Below are 17,771 nucleotides of genomic sequence, written 5' to 3'. Positions count from 1 at the left end.
AAAGCGTCCCGCCCCTTTGAACGCCTCAGCGTGGATTTCAAAGGGCCCCTCCCCTCCACCAACCGCAACAAATATATCCTCAGTGTGGTCGATGAATGCTCCAGGTTCCCCTTCGCCATCCATGCCACCGTCATAAAGGCCCTCAACACAATCTTTGCTCTGTTCGGATTCCCCACCTACATCCACAGTGACAGGGGATCCTCATTCACGAGTGATGAGCTGCGTCAGTTCCTGCTCAGCAGGGGTATCGCCTCCAGCAGAACGACCAGCTACAACCCCTGGGGAAACGGGCAGGTAGAGAAGGAGAACGGGACGGTTTGGAGGGCCGTCCAGCTGGCCCTGCGGTCCAGAAACCTCCCAGCCTCTCGCTGGCAGGAGGTCCTCCCTGATGCACTACACTCCATACGGTCACTGCTGTGCACCGCCACAAACACACCCCATGAACGTGTTTTAACCTTACCTAGGAAGTCCACATCCAGGGTGTCGCTCCCGACTTGGCTCGCAGCTCCAGGACCGTTCCTTCTATGTAGGCACGTCCAACTCCACAAGGCGGACCCCTTGGTGGATGGGTACACTTGCTGCACACCAACCCCCAGTATGCCTACGTGGAGTTCCCCGACGGCCGCCAAGATACTGTCTCCCTCAGGGACCTGGCTCCCTCAGGTTCCACTCCAACACACTCCCCTCACCCGGCGCTCCCAACATTAGCCCCACCAGGTCCATCCCTCCTTCCCCTGCCCACGCAAGAGGACGAGGAAGATTTTGGCATGCTCCCGGAGTCATCAGACTACTGGCCAGCACCAACAGCGCCAGCACTGACGTCGGCGATGCCAGCACCGACATCGCTGCCACCGTTACATCACTCCCAGCAAACCGTCAAAGCACCAGATCGACTTAACGTCTTACGTGCACCGGACTATCAAAATGGACATTTTTGTTCTCCCCTCCCCACTGTAAATTATTTGCAAAACTGTATATAGTTCCACACCACCCCCGCCAGACTCATTTTTAACAGGGGGTGAATGTGATGAACCATCGTGTGCACCTGTATTAGGGAATGTAAGGTAGCACCTGCACTACAGGTTCACCAGTAGCCCCTGCTGGCTAGCTCCGCCCACAAGGAGCCGTATAAATATTCGTGTCCTCCTTCTGATCAGCCATTTCGCCAGCTGCAGGAGGCCACGGATCTGACTATAATAAAGCCACAGTTGTACCAATCGGAGTCTTTCGTGCAACTGATCGTGCATCCAGTCATACTCATTTTTACTAGTTGTGTGGCTTTATTCGGTCCCATTCCATAATTACGTCAAAGCTTGCCAGGTTCTTAAGGACTGTACATGGATTCCACTTAACATCAGCATTTTATTTGTTTACGAAACATTCCGGTTATTTAACATAAGGCAGAATTCCTGAGTGCAACCATGAGTGTAATGTGTATTTGTGCAGGGTGGACTTGAGCTGCTGCTCATCGGCAGGGCCACACTGCAAGAAGTGCCCAGGAATGGAGCCTTCAACCCAATCCAGCGTTCCACCATCATGTTCTACAATGCATGTCGCACACTCAGCCTCTCATCAAATCAGAGCACAGTCTAAAGAGCTGCAGCCGATCATAGAACATACAATGCAGGAGGCCATTCGGCCCATCAAGTCTGCACCGACCCACTTATGCCCTCACTTCCACCCTATCCCCGTAACCCAATAACCCCTCTAACCTTTTTTGGACACCAAGGGAAATTTATCATGGCCAATCCATCTAACCTGCACGTCTTTGGACTGTGGGAGGAAACCGGAACACCCGGAGGAAACCCACGCAGACACGGGGAGAACGTGCAGGTAAGGCTGGGATTTATAGGTGCGCACCCCCAATTCCAGCCCTACCCATGTGACAGACACACTCAAATCCGAACCCCCAAATACTGGGGGCCAACCGCAGCTATGCTCCCACTAGACATTGCGAGCTGCCTCCCCCGATTCCATACTGGTGCTCTTTGTTGCATAGACGCTCAGCCACATGCGCGTCGCTAATGTAGCTCCAAACAGATGAACGCCTCTACAGGTGAGCAGAACCGAGAACTGCAGTGGATCACATTAATCCCACCTCTCATCTGTGCTTGGCTGAGAATAGTGATTGACTTTACAATTGTGAACAGGTTTGCAATGCATGTTTGGACCTGATTGGCTGTGAGAAACATCAGAGAGTCTGCATTTTGCCCCACCCCCATCCCTTCGCCTTTGTGGGCACTGTACCAGGACATGGTATGTTTCATTGCAAATCTGCCCCTGGGTGTAAACAATGATTTCAAAAGGAGACTGGATGTGCACTTGAAGGAAGCTAACCTGCAGGCTACAGGGATTGAGCAGGAGATTAGGACTGACTGACTTGCACCACGGGAGCTAGCATGGGCTCAATGGACCAAATGACCTCTACCTGCGCTATAAATGACCATAAATCACCTAGACATTATCAGCAATATACTGGACTGTTGGCAAACCCCAGAGTGTGATAGTGGCATTGGTTGGTTGGGTGGTCGGGCACTTGTGTGGGAAGACAGAAGTATCTGATTTTGCCAATAACATAGTAAAGGAATTGGTAAGTACAGAAATTGGATTGGATAAAAACAAAGAGAAAGTATGCAGAATTCTCAAGTAGAAACGGTAGTACAATGGTTAGCACAGTTGCTTCACAGCTCCAGGGTCTTGGGTTCGATTCCCAGCTTGGGTCACTGTCTATGTGTGGTTTCGTCCGGGTGCTCCGGTTTCCTCCCACAGTCCAAAGATGTGCAGGTTAGGTGGATTGCCATGCTAAATTGCCCTTAGTGTCCAAAAAAAGGTTAGGTGGCGTTACGGGGATAGGTTGGAAGTGTGGGCTTAGTGGGGTGCTCTTTCCAAGGGCCGATGCAGACTTGATGGGCCAAATGGCCTCCTTTTGCATTGTAAATTCTATGATTCTATGAAAAGTCACTTTGTCCCCATGGAATGCTGAGGCAAGAGTGGAGATACCAGAAATTCCTACCACAATCTTTCAATCCTTCCTGGATAAGAATGCAATGTCAGAGGAATGGAGACTTGCAAAATGGATACTTGCAAATGTTACATCCCTACATGAACATTAATAGAGGCCAGTTAAATCTCGACAGCGGGGAACATCTAAAAACCTAAAGAGTGACAAAATAAATTGTTAATTGGAAGAACATGGAACAAAAATGTTCTACTTCCTTTATTAAAGAAAATTGTATCTGACAAATTTAATTGAGTTTTTCAAAGAGGTACCAAAAATGGTTAGTGGGTGGCGTAGTTGATATGTGTATGGACTTTCAGAAGTCATTGAATGACGTGATAATCAATGGACAACTAAAGTTGATGGAACTACGGGGCAGTGTCTGCATCGAAGCAAAATATTTACAAGATGCACAAGGCAGGAACAGTGATTAATCTTATAATGTCTACAGCAGTATCCCCCAGGAGTTGTCTTTTGACATATTATTGATCTGTATTTCAAGGGAAAATTTCAAAGTTTGCAGATGAAAAAATTTAAAACATAGTTAACAGGGAAGAAACTAGTAGCAGACTTCAGGAAGTCAGACAGATTGGTGACATGTGCAGACACATGGCAGATGATTTACTGCAAAGAAGTGTGAAGTGATACATTTTAGAAGAAAGAGAAAAGTGAAAGAACTGTAATGTAAACACTAACATTTTAAGGGGGTGCAGGAACAGAGACCTTGCCGCTCAGACATGTGTTTGAAGGTGGCCAGACAAGGTGAGAATGCTGTTTAAAGCATACAGGGTCCCACTTCATATTTGTTTGTTTGTCACGTGTAGCGAGGTACACTGGAAAGTATTTTTCTGCCAGCTGCTCAAGCAGATCATTTAGTACATGAAAATGAAATAAAATAAAAACAGAATACGCAAAAGGGCAACACAAGGTGCACAATGTAAATACATGGAAATCGGCATCAGATGAAGCATACAGGAGCGTAGTATTAATCAGGTCAGTCCATAAGAGGGTCGTTAGGAGTCTGGTAACAGCGGGGAAGAAGCTATTTTTGAATCTGTTCGTGCGTAGTCTCAGACTTTTGTATCTCCTGCACGATGGAAGAAGTTGGAAGAGTGAGTAAGTTGGGTAGGTGGGGTCTTTGATTATGTTGCCCGCTTTCCCCTGTGCAGCGGGAGAAGTGCACGAGTACAAAAACAAAAAGGTTAGGCCAAATCTTTCTAGAATCCAGATTAGATTTTAGCTAGAGTAGAGTATTGGGCACCACACCTTTGGCTGACAAAGGTAGATTTACCATTAAGAAGAATGAAGGAAAGGAGTCATTTCAGAGGACACAAGTTTTAAGATAATTAGCAAAAGGACCAGGTGGGAGAGGAGTAGATTTTTTTTTTTTAAAAAAAGGCAAGATTATTTGGAATGCGCAACCTGGAAATGGAATGGGAGCAGCTTTTAAAACAGAACTTAATACATACTGGAGAAGGAACAATTTGCAAAGCTATCGAGAAAGTTCAGGCATGCGGTGCTTGCTAATTGGAACTTTGAACAAGCTGGCATAAGCACAAAGGAATTAATAGTCTCCTCTGTGTTAAGATTTTATTTCTTCATCCAAGTTAACATATTTGGTGGAAAGCAAATATCCAGAACATTTCCCTGGCAAGCATCACTTGTCGCAATCCACTCAGAGAACATGACCTTTTAACCAATTAACAACCCATAAGGCTACCTCTATTATCATTCACTTTCAGTTTTGCTAATAAAACCTCATCACACGCCTTCCTGAAGCTCCTACAGACAACAGGCCATCTACACATTCCCCACACAGCACAGTTGCTTCACAGCCCCAGGATCCCACGTTCAATTCAAGGCTTGGGTCACTGTGTGGAATCTGCACGTTCTCCCCATGTCTGCGTGGATTTCCTCCAGGTGCTCCGGTTTCCTCCCACAGTCCAAAGCTTGTGGGGGTTAGGTGGATTGGCCATGCTAAATTGCCCTCAAGTGTCCAAAAAAAGGTTACGTGGAGTTCCTGGGTTATGGGGATAGGGTGTAGGTGTGGCCTTAAGTAGGGTGCTCTTTCCAAGGGCTGGTGCAGACTCGATGGGCAAAATGGCCTCCTTCTGCACTGTAAATTCTATGATCTATCTACCATGTTAGGGATCCTTCAAATAATTAAATTAGACTAGTCAACCAGGATGTTTCATTTACTAGTCCATGTTGACTTTTTAAATCAGTGCATATTTGTGCAAGTGCCCTGTTACTCTGTCTCGTCGATGAAAACAGTATCTTCCCGACAGCTTCATGTAAATAAATAAAAATAAATAATCTTTATTGTCACAAGTAGGCTTACTGCAATGAAGTTACTGTGAAAAGCCCCGAGTCACCACATTCCGGAGCCTGTTCGGGTACACGGAAGGAGAATTCAGAATTCTCAGCTGGTACAGGAATTGAACCCGCGCTGCTGGCCTTGTTCTGCATCACAAACCAGCTGTCTAGCCCACTGAGTTAAACCAGCCCCCCTGCAATTGACAGGTCTGCTTCTCTCCTTCCTTAAATAATGGAGGAACATTTGTAATTTTCCAATTGAAAAAGCACAATTCCCAAATCTAGAGATTTGGAAAATGGTGAAGTATTTGCAATGTTTTAGTACTTGGGTGGAAATCATTATATCTTGAAGATTTTGTTGATCTCAAGGCACATTATTTGTTTCATTACCATTTTTAAACATGTTTTCAAGGTTCCCTTGTACAACTGGTGTGTGGAAATTTAAACAAACTTTACATTTAACAAATGCCCTACTTCCATATGGTCTATTACAGTATCATCGACATACATATTTTTTGGGCCTACACGCCTTTATCTTTCGTTAAAATAAATAAATATTTTTTAGCTTTCATAATCTTAGTTCTTTTCATATTTGTTTTTGCATGGTTGACCTGTATGACTAGAGACGAGCTTGAAGCTGTACTCTACCGTAGGAATAAGAGTTTTAGACATTAAATCTGTAATCAAATGATTCTTTGAGGAAGTGATACCCTCACAATGTCGCAAAGGCTGCAAGAGTTGTAGCAAGATAATCACCACAGAGGTCTTCCTAACTAGGTCATAATGGTCTCACCTTCTATTCTACAGCTAACAAGTCACTAGTTTACATTAACTTATAGAATAGGAGATCAGATTTGGTCTCAACAGGCTTTAAGTCCCGCAATGGATCTTGGGGGGATAAAAACCTGCCTCCTTGCATGTGCAGAAAAGGTAAACCAGATAGTTGTCAAACAGCTTTGGTTACCAGAAGGTCAGTGTTTAAATAACAAAACAACCATATTTATGATTCTTCTACTAACCACGAACATTCTTCTACTAATTATCAACATCCTGGGGATTACCACTGACCATAAACTTAAATGTACTATCCAGAGGCTATCAGAGCAGGTCAGTGGCTAGGAATCCTGCGGCAAGTAACTCACTTCCCAACTCCCTAAAACCTGTCCAGAACCTACAAGGGACAAGTCACGATGGTGATGGAATCACACCCCTCGTCAGGATGAGCGCAGCTCCAACAACACAAGAAGCTTGGCACAACCCCACTGAACTGTTCCAAAACAGCCATAATTACCACCTCCCACAAAGAAAAATAAATTCTACATCATTCCATCCACGCAAACAACTACCTCATCTCCAACCTCTCCAAGGTTCTTGAACATGCCGTCACCTCCCAACCTTCCTGCAACAAGCTTGAATCTTTCCAGTCAGGTTTCTTCCCCTACCACAGCAGTGAACAACCAAAAACAGTCACAAGTAGGTTCCTGACAAATGTGACCACAGAGCATTTCCCTTCCTCCTCTCTGCAGTCTTTGGCCAGGTCAACCACATCACCCTACAAGGTCTCTGCTCTAGTGGTTGCACTAATTCATTTCTATTTGTACTAGAGCAGTCATAGAATCATACAGCACAGCAAAGGTTCTTCAGCCCATTTATTCTGTGCCAGTCAAAAGCAACCACTTAGCCATTCTAATCCCATTTTCCAGCACTTGGCCCATTGCCTTGTCTGCCCTGGGATCACAAGTGCACATCTAAATATTTCTTAAATGTTATGAGGGTCTATGTCTCCACCACCCTTTCAGGCAGTGAATTCCAAACTCCCATCACCCTCTGGGTCAACACCACCACCAACTCCCCACCACTGAAGTTTGACTAACTGGCCGGTAGTTTCCTGGTTTATCTTTTCCTCCCTTCTTGAATAATGGTATCACATTGTCTTTCCTCCAGCACCTCTCCTGTGGCCAGAGAGGAATTGAAAATTGCCAGCGCCCCGGCTATTTCCTCCCTTGCCTCACTCAGCAGCCTGGGATACATTTCATCTGGCCCTGGGAATTTGTCTGCTTTTGAGCATGCCAGACAACTCAGAACCTTCTCTTTGTCAATGTAATCTCTTTAATTTTATTACAGTATTCATTTAGAACCCTACCTACATCCTCCACACACAAATATTACCCATAATGTACTTTTAAAACAGCTTACGGTTTTCCTTTATTTTACCTGCCAGTATCCTTTCATGTCCCCTTTTTGTTCTCCTAATTTCCTATTTAAGTTCCCTCTTGCGCATTTTATATGCCTCGAGAGCTTCTGCTGTTTTGAGCCCTCGATATCTGCCATAAGACTCTCTTTTTCTCCTTATTCAATGCTGTACATATCCCTCGATATCCAGGGTTCACTGGATTTGATGGCCCCACCCCTTTCTTGATTGGAACATGTTGGCCCTGTACTCTATTTCCTTCTAGACTGTGACCTACTGTTCGGTCACAGATGTTTATAAAAATGTCTGCTCCTTATCCACTCTGGCCAAATTATATCTGATCTTACTAAAATCAGTCTTTCCCAGTTTAGAACTTGCATCTCAGGCGCATCGTTGTCCTTTCCCATAACAATCTTGATTCTAATGGAGTTATGATCACTGTCTGCCAAATGCTCCCCCACTGATACTCAGGCATCTCCAGCAGCAGTTTTACATCCCGCCCCCATAACATAATCAGGGTCCCACAAATAGTGATCCTGGCTCACTATCCTTCTATATACGATCCAATGGAAGGGACCTCTTTTAAATCCTTGTCTGATCCTTGTGACCTTTTAATTACTGACTTGCTGCCTGCTGCAACATTGCAGATTTTCAATTTAAACTACAGATGTTTGAATCACCCCCGCTGCAAGCTGCTACTAACTGATCCAAGGGGGTGCCCCTCCACGAAGTGTGGTGTGGCAGGGTCCTGTGATGTCATTTTGATGGACTTGGCCAGCAGACAGTTGGCTCTTCTGGAATTCCGGGTCTTGTTCGATTCTCAAATGTGATTGGTGGAGCCCTTCAGAAGTTTTTGGAAAAGGCGGCAGGTTCCATTTTGGCTTTCAATTACTTAGATCTGGACAGCAACTGATTTAAAAACTCTCTATCAGCTAAGGCTGCCGATTTTAAAACACTCCCCAGCCAGGCCTGTGAAGGTAACTTCTGATTGAAAGACTGCAAGATGTAGGCAGGCCTGTGAAACTTTAATCCTCTGTTTGAAAGGCTGGGAAAAGCCCAGGCTGATCTCTCTCCTGGGAATCCTAAAAGGTCCTGGATACCAGGCCCTTCTCTATCACTCCATGCCACAGGCAGAAACCCTATAGAGGTAGCCTTAACAGTCTGAGAGTTTTAATTGGAGATGAACATTCGAAGGTCCAAACCATCAGATTTCGAGATCGCCGATAGAAAGACTACTACCTCAGCAGCAAAGTTTAATCTCACGCCTTTTTAATCTAAGTTATTTTTGAACCTTTCCTACCCGCCCACTGTATGTGGGTGAGACTATGTTAGGAGAGTAATTAGATTATCAGACCATTGTTCTATTATCACCATTACATGCTTAACTCTTCTCATTGTAAATAAACAGTTCTTCTGTGTTTTACTTACAAATCTGATGCCTGTAAGTCATTGGAGCAGCCGAGGGTCAAAAACCACAGGAAAATGTACAAATTATTGGTTAATTCACTTATGTTGGACTCCTGGGTCTGTGGGACTGGAATTGACTGTGCACTTACCCAGGGTGTCTCAGGACCCAAGACAAATAAACCAGAAACTCATTCATCCAGCAGATTTCACAACCTCGATATCCCAGAGCACTTTACAGTCATTTATGTGCTTAGGTGTAGTCACAGTTGTCAAGTAGGACATATAAAAGTCAAATTGCACATAGAAATCACGACTAGATAGTTTGCATTAACAATAGGTTGGTTTAGAAATTAATATTGCAGAAGGCACCAGAGAGAATGCCCTTGCTCTTCAAAATAGTGCCTTGGAACCAAGAGTGCAGATGGTGCCCCACCTGAAAGAAGGCATTTCGGATGCTGCAGTACACAGTCTCCATACTGTACCGGAATGTCAAGTTAGAATGTCTACTCAAGTGACTTGAGAATGGCTTGAACAAACTATTCAAGTCACAGGAAAGAATGTTACAGACATACCATGACCATTCAAACATAGGGTCAACTTTCATATGCACGCTTGTGACATCGAGCTCTACCCCTCCAGGCACCTTTCAACACCAACACTGGCTGCATTGCCACTGTTTTCCCACAATCCAGGATGAGGCCTCCCACTGTGTTTTTTTTAAAGCCAGCTTACATCTTTAAAATAATAAATTTAGCAGTATTCTACAGATCCATGGGAATTAGAATCCACATTACTATTTAGTCCTCAACAACATTACTTACCTTCATTGCACTCAGTGTGAAGCACACAGGCACAATATTTAAAAAAATGATCAACAGCACCATCAGACAATACATACATTGATACATTTTTTTGCCTCCTCATGCTGTTTCCCATCTAACCATCACTGCCAATTATTTAAATTGTCATATTTAGAACAAGTCTCAAATTTAAGGTCAACATCTTTAATGTTGTTGTGGCGATGTATAGGCTATCTGGAGGATTTCCAATGATTAAAATACTTGTACAGGTCACAGACTCAACTGAAAACTGGTTATGTAAACATTTTCTCTAGATGTTCCCATGACTTTGACCATGTCCCTTGCTCATCGAGAAAGGACGTACTGGCGCTGGAGGGTGTGCAGAGGAGATTCACTAGGTTAATCCCAGAGCTGAAGGGGTTGGATTATGAGGAGAGGTTGAGTAGACTGGGACTGTACTCGTTGGAATTTAGAAGGATGAGGGGGGATCTTATAGAAACATTTAAAATTATGAAGGGAATAGATAGGATAGATGCGGGCAGGTTGTTTCCACTGGCGGGTGACAGCAGAACTAGGGGGCATAGCCTCAAAATAAGGGGAAGTAGATTTAGAACTGAGTTTAGGAGGAACTTCTTCACCCAAAGGGTTGTGAATCTATGGAATTCCTTGCCCAGTGAAGCAGTTGAGGCTCCTTCATTACATGTTTTTAAGGTAAAGATAGATAGTTTTTTGAAGAATAAAGGGATTAAGGGTTATGGTGTTCGGGCCGGAAAGTGGAGCTGAGTCCACAAAAGATCAGCCATGATCTAATTGAATGGCGGAGCAGGCTCGAGGGGCCAGATGGCCTACTCCTGCTCCTAGTTCTTATGTTCTTATGTTCATCGATTGTTGAAACCCTCATTCATGCCTCTGTTACCTCTAAGACTTGACTATGCCAACATTACCCTCCCACATTCTACTCTCTGCAAACTTAAGGTCATCCAAAACTCTGCTGCCTGTGTCCTAGCCCTCATCAAGTTCCATTCATACATGACCACTGTACAAACAGACTCCTAGTATATTGACTCCTAATCAAACGCTGCTTTGATTTAAAATTCTCATCCGTACTTTTAAATCCTTCCATGGCCTTTCTGGAATCCCCTTCAGCCCCACAAATTCATCACCCAGATACATGTGCTCATCTAATTCTGGCCTTTTGAACATCAATGATTTTAACCACACTATTGATGGCTGTGCCTTCAGTTGCCTAGGACCTAAATACCAGAATTCCCTCACCATACTTCTTTTCCCAAATTCATTTATGGAATGTGGGCACCAGCAGCATTTTTGCTGCCCATCCCTAGTTGCCCTTCAGAATGTGGCGGTGAGTTGCCTTCTTGAACCACTGCAGCTGCAGTCCCGGAGGTGTAGGTACACCCAGTGCTGTTTGGGAGGGAGTTCCAGGATTGTGACCCAATGTCAGTGAAGGAATAGTGATATGTCAGGATGGCGAATGACTTGGAGGGATACCTTTCACTTTCCTCCTTAAAGACACAACTTAAAACCTATCTCGCTGGCCAAGCTTTTGATTATCTACCCTAATAGTGGTTTCTATGAAGCATCTTGGGCCGGCTTATGTTAACGGCACCAGAGAAATATAAGTTGCTGATAAGATGCACATACTTAGTTATATTTGTGATGCCAGTACACACTTTAAAAATAATTTAAATTTAAATGTTTTTCTATCCATTCCAATGATAACCTGTCACTGCACCATCTGGTGCAAATCCTACTCATCCACTACCATATCTTCCTCTGCTCCATCTGTTAGGAGAATCTTTTATTAACCTAAAGTAAAAAATCCTTGGTATTTTATGGAAGCTACTTTGGTCTGTTTGCACTTGTTGGCTACTAACAGCAAACTGAAGTTAATGGTCCTATTTCTGTAACAATACAGGATTATGTTCCCGAGTCTAACTGTGGCCGTGCTTGAAGTGAGGCCCCAGCTAGCTCCAAAGAGGGCAGACAGCATGGCACTGCCAACTAAAATTTCTGGTCTGGGTTTCCCCACCAAACACATCACACTGCTTACTGCTGCTCTGCACCCTGCTTTACTTGTGCACATCATCAGATCCCATTTTTACTTGCGTGCTAGTCCTATCCTTGGTTTGTTTCTGGTTTACCCACCTAGCAACAACCCTGATTGTTACATCTGCAGAGAAAGGTTCTGGCTAATAATCACGCCATTTTTAATGGAACATCCCATACCACTTTCTGATGCTGGCCTGGCTTCACTTCTGAAGACCCTACGACTTCTACCGACATAAGGACTATGCTATTTCCACTATATACGTTGGATGTATCCTCTTCAGCTCTGTTTTTTCATCTTGCCTTTTGAGTAGGGTGTGATATTGAATGTCATGGCGTCATTAACAATTCTTTCTCCTGTTCTTGAAGCAGAATTCAATGCTGGCAACAAAAATTTAAATGCAAGTCAGTTATACTACATAGTTGGTAGGGGGCAGTATTCAAAGCTGTCAACAAATTAAATGCATAAATTAGCTTTGATCAAGCTACCAACACGATTCATGGTGAGTGAACTGATGTTCATCAATATTGACTGAAAACGCTGGCAAAAATAATCTCAATTTGGGTATGTAGGTGTTTTTGGATTCGGGGTGATCGAGGGCAGTCAGGGTTACACAGCCCACAAAATGCAGAACAAGGTAAAAATCTGGAATTCAAAATTACACAATACCACTTTGAAGGAAGAAAAAATAATCATGCAAACCAAAGCATGTCAATATTAAATCTCCTTGACAGGAGATACCAGACAGAAACCTCAATATTTTATTTAATTCACAAGACTGAGGAAAGGATACTTCGCTCAAGGAGTATCTCCATCACAAATAGAGATATGGTATATTAAAACAAATGTTATTAACAGAGTATTAAACTAACTTTAACAATAACTTACAATTGCCAGTGAAATAATGCTCAACAATAAAATGAAACACTCCTAACTGCTATCTTTTTATCTTCAATCAAGAAAAAAATCTCAGGTCAAAAGTCACTTTTAAATACAGTTAGCAAACACAGGAATACGTGCTGTTCAGAGATATCTTGGATAAACAGCTTTGATAGAGAGATCCTTCAGTCAAACATCCTGCAGATTCTTGCCTGTGTCAAACTATTGTTTAACCTCCCAGCGAGGGCAGCACAGTGGCACAGTGGATTAGCCCTGCAGCCTCACGGCGCCGAGGTACCAGGTTCGATCCCGACTCTGGGACGCTGTCTGTGTGGAGTTTTCACATTCTCCTCATGTTTGTGTGGGTTTCGCCCCCACAACCCAAAGATGTGCAGGCTAGGTGGATTGGCCACACTAAATTGCCTCTTAATTGGAAAAAATGAATTGGGTACTCAATTTAAAAAAAAACTTCCCAGCATTTGGCAAAAAAAAAATTGTTCTGTTCATAGCAAAATCTAATCTGAAACTTAACACCTGACTGCTTCAGCCCCTCGTTCCTCCATGAATTACATCATTCCTATCCCACTAACTGGGTTATGAACATTCTACTAAGGCTAACCACAACCCCACAATTATCTAAAACCCAGGGAGCCTTCTTTCAACATGCAAAATGCCATTAGCCCTATCTCGGTAAACACGATACATAGTTGTAATGAATTATGATCTTACTTTTACGACGCTTTAATTATTCCTTCTCCAGACAGTGTCTGTCTATCTTTTAAACCAGGGAACCTTACTGCAATAGAGATATACACACACAAACCCAGGCTTTGAATCAAATATTGACCGTTTCTTTCTCCACAGATGCTGCCAGACCTGACAAGTGCTTCCAGCACTTGGTTTGTATTTCAGATTTCCAGCATTCACATGCACAATAGCACAGTGGTTAGCATTGTTGCTTCACAGCGCCAGGGACCTGGGTTTGATTCCCGGCTTGAGTCACTGTCTGTGCGGAGTCTGCATGATCTCCCAGTGCCTGCGTGGGTTTCCTTCAGGTGCTCCAGTTTCCTCCCACAATGTCCCAAAAGACGAATTAGGTGGATTGGACATTGAACTCTACCTCTGTGTACCCAAAGAGGCACCGGAATGTGGCGACTGGAGGATTTTCACAGTACCTCATTGCAATGTTAATGAAAGCTTACTTGCGACACTAATAAAGATTATTATTGTTAACCATTACAGCACCAGATACATACAATACAATATATATCTGAAATAATCATATTTGGCAGCAGAAAAAAAAACTTTGTTCATAAACGTGCCACATCTTGCAATCCATTTTCTCCCAAAGGAACGTAAACAAACAAAAGAAACAAAATATCGAAAAAAACAAACCAGAAGGAAGATTCATAACATAGTACTGACACAAAAATGACAGGGATAGACAGATGAGATATACACCAGATACTCTGATTTGTGAATACAGGCACAAGTGATCAACACAAGTAAAAAATGCTAAATAACATAGCAGTGACCCAAATAAATCCCTGTACTGAAACAAGTTATTCGTGGCCCAAGGGATAAAGCAATCTTTATTTCCCCAAATAAGTTGCTCCGAAGACTCAGTACATGCAGAGGACATGGAACACAGAGCCACATGATATACAAGGTGTCAGCTACTGGGCATTGGAGAAGCACTGGCACGGGCAACACGATAGCACAGTGGTTCACACAGTTGCTTCACAGCTCCAGTGTCCCAGGTTCGATTCTCCACTTGGGTCACTGTGTGGAGTCTGCACTTTCTCCCAGTATCTGTGGGGGTTCCCTCCAGGTGATCTGGTTTCCTCCCAGAAGTCCCGAACGACGTGCTGTTAGGCAATTTGTACATTCTGAATTCTCCCTCCGAATACCCGAACAGGCGCCGGAATGTGGTGACAAGGGGGTTTTCCACGGTAACATCATTGCAGTGTTAATGTAAGCCTACTTGTGATAATAAAGATTACTATTAAAAGTCCTGATCTCGAGATTAGGATGAATAACATCTTCTCAAGAGAAGACACCCAACTCCTATTCTGCTTTTTGCCTTGGCAGCAGGACTGGCATACTGTTTAATTGTTTAAGAAACTGCATGCATCATTAAGATGTGCAACCATTCCACAGCACCTATCAATTATATGTTTCTCAAGCTTTGGGAACATATTGGGGATCCTTGGAGAAAAATAATTTTGCATGTCCATAAGACAATCCACTCATTCCATGTATCGATTTAGCAAACCTCCACCGAACCACCACCAATCAATTACATCCTTCCTTAAATAAGATGATCAAAATTGCACAGTATTCGAAATGCAGTCTCACCAATGCCCCATCTAACCGAAGCATAGCATCCTTACTTTTATGTTCAATTCCTCCTTTAATAAAGAATAGCATTCCAATAGCTTTCTTGAATACATGCTGAACACCCACATCCCTCTGCATCGTGGCATTCTATTGTCATCCTCCATTTAAGGAATACTCTGCTTTTTAAAAAATTCTTCCTGCCCACATCATACTCCATCTGCCAGATTTTTGCCCACTCACTCAACCAATCTATAGCTATTTGCAAACTCCACACGTCTTCTTCACAACATACTTTCCGACCTATCTTTGTGTTATCTACAAATTTATCTACTGTGCCTTCACTCCCCTTGTCTGTCAATGTTAATTGTAAAAAGTTGAGGCCCAAGCACAATTTTGAGAAAGATGGTCATTGAACTGAAAGATAGGAGTCGGAGGAAAATAAGTTTGGAGTGAAGTACAGAACTATAGATAGGATCCTCTGAGGAAGGATGAAAGCAATAGTTTTAAAGAAAGACAGAAGGTGCTGGAGAAAACGCAACCAATGACATCAGTTAACATGAAGGTCAGTAGGAGGAGTGCAATGGAGGAAAAGAGATTAGGATGCGCGAGATGTCTCATGGAAGAGAAGCTTAGAGAATGCAAAGTGACAAGCAATTGCAAAATACTAGGTGCAGGGCAGGGAGGGAGAAGTGATGAAGAACAGTGCCAGGGGCCCCCGAGTTAGATTCCCAGCTTGGGTCACTGTCTGTGTGGAGTCTGCACGTTCTCCCAGTGTCTATGTGGGTTTCCTCCGGGTGCTCCGGTTTCCTCCTACAAGTCCCAAAGATGTGGTTAGGTGAATTGGACATTCTGAATTTAGGATACCTCCTAAAACTGCTATCTTTCCCAAATTGAATGTATCCAATTAAGTTGCTGCCCTGCCATATTAAAACAGACCGTATCAAATTCACAAATGACATTATACATGATGGTGATCATCCCTCACGACTTATCTGCAGCCTTCAACATGGCTGACCACAGCATCGTCTGCTTTCCAGCTGGTTGGAACAGCCCTCGCGAGGTTCCATCGAACAGTTACCAGAAATGTAATCAGTAATGGCTTCCCTCCCCACATCATTACCTCTATAAAGTCCCCAAGCATCTATTCTAGGGCCCCCATCTCTAATTTACATATATGCCCCATGGTGACAATATCCAAAGATATCAGTTCCGTATGAATGCTGATGATGCCCAGTGGCACGCACGTTTATCTTACCACCACCTCTCGATGTCTCCACTGTCTGATTTAACAAATTATTTGTCCAACATCCAGTACCAAATTAGCTTAGGTTTCCTCCAATTATAGCGCCCCCAAAATATTACAGCATGCAGTCAGCTAAGGAAGGTTTGTTTGGATTTTGCATCAATTTATCATTCAAAGTTTCACATAAATTAAATTGTGCAACATTTCATAAAGGATCACAATATCCCAGAAATAAAAACTCTTTTTACAGACAGTCAAACTGTGAAAAGAAAACTGTGTTAAAGAGCATCAAACTTGAATGACTAATTGTTTTATTCAACTCTGCTATAAATTAGATCTGTGAAATGAGTCACAATAATTTAATTAAGAGCTTGTCATTTGAAATGTAAATTTACTAATTGAGCAGATGGAAGAATACTGCCCCAGCATTCCAATAGTGACATTCAAAAGTTCCATTTGGGGCACCTCATAGCTCGAGTTGTTCGAAAAAAATATAATTCTTGCAGTTTAAATGTGTTCTTCATTCAACAAGTTTCTAAATTATAATTTCTAGGATGGTTGCAACAGGATTATGAATATATTTCTCCAATTACAACATACAAAAATAGGAGCAGGATTGACCTGCAAAGATCTTCATTGATCTTTAATCTTAACTCCACTTACCTGTCATATCCCTTGATTCTCTTAAGTGCAAAAATCTCTCTGTCGTCTTTTAAAAAAATTTAGAGTACCCAATTTGTTTTTTCCAATTAAGGGCAATTTAGCGTGGCCAATCCACCTACCCTGCACATCTTTGGGTTGTGGGGGTGAAACCCACGCAAACACGGGGAGAATGTGCAAACTCCACAAGGACAGTGACCCAGAGCCGGGATCGAACCTGGGACTTCTGTGCCGCGAGGCAGCACGGTGCCACAAATAATTTGTTAAATCAGACAGTGCTGGTAAGGAGCACCACCTTGCTGCCCCCAATCTCTCTCAGTTTTGAATATCTTCAATGATGAAGCCCCCACAGTGCGCTGGGATAAAAAATCCACAAAGAATCGCAGTGAAGGAATTTTTCTTCATCCAAGTCCTATATGACCAACCCCTTATCCTGACTCTATGATCCCTATTTCTAGACTCTGCAGCCAGCAGAAAGAGCTTCTCCATACTTACTACCCATAGACCAAGCTGGATTCCATAAGGAGCGCAGTAGAGAAGACCAGGGACTTACTCTCACCATCCATATTAGAATAGCTTTCAAAAGCATCTGAAAACTGGAGTCATCTACCTTGATCTCATTGCAGCCTATGGGCACTGTGTGGTACAAAAAAGTCTACTGGGCAAGCTTCCTAGGGTCCTACCACCCTGGATTGTTGATACCATTGCTTCTCTTCTTCAAAACAAACTATTGCGAGTCCATATGGGCTCAAAGCCAGCACATGGAGACAGCTAAATAGCCTACCTCAAGGATCAATACTGGCCTCACCCTATTCAACCTTCACATAAATGACCAGCCAGCCACATGTTGTCCACAGTTATAAATAACA

At 43.2% G+C, this 17,771-nt stretch overlaps 1 protein-coding gene across 1 annotated transcript in view; it reads right to left on the bottom strand.

The window, feature by feature from the left end:
- The window catches only part of LOC119964399 (bromodomain-containing protein 3-like), a 145,609-nt gene that overhangs the window by 113,664 nt on the left and 14,174 nt on the right, over positions 1 to 17,771 (bottom strand). The window contains 1 exon segment of the mRNA XM_038793813.1: positions 11,960 to 12,160. The gene's annotated coding sequence lies outside the window, so the exon portion shown is untranslated.

The sequence above is a fragment of the Scyliorhinus canicula genome, chromosome 4 (assembly GCF_902713615.1).
Source record: "Scyliorhinus canicula chromosome 4, sScyCan1.1, whole genome shotgun sequence".
Lineage (NCBI taxonomy): Eukaryota > Metazoa > Chordata > Chondrichthyes > Carcharhiniformes > Scyliorhinidae > Scyliorhinus > Scyliorhinus canicula.
Note: the sequence above shows the minus strand (reverse complement) of the source record. Positions and strands in the feature narration are given on the sequence as shown.